The following is a 2,860-nucleotide window of genomic DNA, read 5'->3' as shown; positions in this document are numbered from 1 at the left end:
AACAAACAAACAAACAAATAAATAAATAAATAAAAACATGCCTCTTAAAAAATATAAAATAAATGTTGGTGGTAACCCTGATTCAGACAAGTCTATAGTGCCATTTTTCAACAGTATGTACTCACTTTGTTTTAATTTTTTTTAAATAATGTATAGTGTAAATATAATCTGGAACCAAACCTAACAGCATCTTCAAGGTGTTCCTGTAATTATATCCATGGTACAAAATTGTTGAAAAATATCAAATGGATTTTTTAAAAAGTGTAATTTACAATTATTTGCATCTTATTTAAATGCCTGCCCCAAAATCAGTGCAAATTTTTAATTTTAATTTCCCAAAAGATTACTCTTTAGAAATAACCTTTGAAATATGTTGCATTTGTGAAACAGAGCAAAACACATACTTCATTCCAATGTTTTCCTTAGAGAGTGGGTGTGTATGTTCTCATTCTCTGAGATTAAATAGTCCTGCCCAGACCAATAAAGAAAAATGGAATAGTTTATTTGGGAAAAACTCAGATAACTGAGGGCTGATCTTGTTACATAATGAAGTCAAAGCCATTTCACACTGTTTATCCACAGCTGGTTGCTGCACTGAGGTTCTTTGAATTCACTTCCTCTCAGCCCTGTCACCCTACAAACCCAGTCTCGAGGTTTGGGGACTATGAGGTTATGGCTCAGACAAAGAGGTTAAGAGGTTAAGAGATAGGCTGCTGGGTTTAATCCTTATCTCTGCCACTTTCTAGCTGTGACTTTGGTCCATTCACTTTACTTCCAAAGCCTTTGTTTCCTCATCTATGGAATATAATAATTGGGACCTCAAGGGAATGGAATGAAGATACAGTGAGAGAATCTGCTTAGAGCATCTAGCACAGCACCTGCAGGGTGCACAGCAAACTCTCCCCACCGCATCTGGAGAATGACAAAGTAGCCCTCAGTGGCCGCGGACACAGAACTAACCTCTACCCCTTTTCGCTCAGATATCTAATAACAATTCCTAAATGCAAACTAAACCTTAACTTTGCCAGACAAGTACAGTTGAACTTGCCGTAGATTTACAGAATCAAGGGACAATCTACCCTTTCCTACTGTTCCCCACCCCCAGCACAACTTTACAGAAGTGGCCTGGAGAGAACACAGGACTGAATGCTGGCTCTCTGCTACTCACCAGGAGAACTGGGGTCAAACCCAGCTGTCCGGAGTGGCTGTCTGTGTTCTCTCAGGTACTATAGGCTTCCCTGACACCTGTGTGCTGTCTATAGAGCATTGTCATTTACAAATGCCATTCCCTCACATGAACAAAAAATGCCAGAAAGCATTTTTTAAAGACTTATTTTTATTTATTTATGCATACAAGAGCTGGGGTGTAGGCCATAGGTGCAGGGGTGAGAGGATTCACCAGAAATAGACTGGGGAGCAAGACAGTTGGATCTACTGAAATACACTGCTGAGGGGAGAAGCAGGCGAGACAGTAGAGGTCTGCTATGCCATGTGGGTCATTTCCCTTGCCGAGGATCAAACTCGTGCCACAGTGGCTGGTGATAGTTTGATAGAGCTCTTTAACCCCTGCACCACCAGGCCAGCCCCACATTTTTTTTAAACTATGAAATGCTATTAAGAAAATTCAGTTTGCCTTTTGAAGGAAATCATGCTCTTTCTCCAGGTGGCTGTCACTGGTATTTTAGGAGATGTTAGTGCTGTTCCCTTTGGCTCCCTCTTGCCACTCTACAACCCGTACACTGACCTGAGCAGGTAGAATAACCTATTTCTCAGGCGATGGGTTTGGCTGCTGGGGTTCCAGGCTGCTGTCATCAGCTAATGTCCTATCACAGAGTCTGGGACTCATGCAGTGTGATTTCTGCTGAGGCAAGTCCTCTGCTCAGCACTGGCCCCTCTGGCAGACTGCCAGTCCTCCCTTACTCTTCAGTCGCTCCTCTGTATTCTCTTTCTATGTCCTCCCCAAAGAACCTGCTCCCTAGATTCTTTTGTCTCTCTTTCATAGCTTCTGGCCACCCACACTGTTTCTTCTGCCACCTTGAACTTGGCTCTGACCGGGAAGTGCCTTCCAGATTTGCCAGTCATGTGAATGTTGAGTTCAGCATGCCCACAACTTCTGCCTCCAAAGCTGCTGTGAGATCCATCTCTGTGGAAGACAAGACTGACGTCAGGAAATGGGTTAATTATTCAGCACACTACAGCTACAAGGTACCTCAGGGGGCAGCTGGCTAATGCTTCCAAGTCTATTTGTTGGCACCTGTTCCCTCTCCCTTCTCATTCAAAGTGTCCTAGAAGAGCTTCTCCATACAGAGCTGTGGATGAGTCTACTCTGACCTTTAATGAATAATCTTTAGTGAGCAAGACAAAGTGGCAGGGGAAAAAGAGGCTGATAAAAGAGAATAATTTTTCAGTCATCATGAAAAACCACAAAAAAGAACAATGGGTAAAGGGATATTATTCATCATTCATAATGTAATTTGTGTTGTGAGTAGTGAACTTGGAATCCCAAGGAGTGTGGTCTCCAGTGACAAAGCCCTATTGCAGGGCTCTTGATCCAAGGGACGTGGGAGGATGTTTTTCTGAATAGCTGAAGTTCAAGTCAGTACCTGCCGTGGCCACTCCAGTGCTAACTTGAAGCATTTATGTCATTGATAAGAGTCGATGGCATGGATCTGGGTGAAGTTAGGACATAATCTCAAAAAATAGGCCAGCTTTTATAGTTGCAATGGGATCAGGGCTGAGAAAGAAGGAAACCAAGCTAGGTGTCCTGACATAAACAGTGATTATGTTCTGAAGGGCTAGAAATTCAACAGGAGGAAAGTAATGCCAAAGATGGAAAAGGGAGGTGATCAAAGAAGATTTT

The sequence above is a fragment of the Talpa occidentalis genome, unplaced genomic scaffold (genome assembly GCF_014898055.3).
Source record: "Talpa occidentalis isolate TD23 unplaced genomic scaffold, MPIMG_talOcc4v2.1 talOcc4.487, whole genome shotgun sequence".
Classification (NCBI taxonomy): Eukaryota; Metazoa; Chordata; class Mammalia; order Eulipotyphla; family Talpidae; genus Talpa; species Talpa occidentalis.
This window is presented reverse-complemented; position numbering follows the sequence as displayed.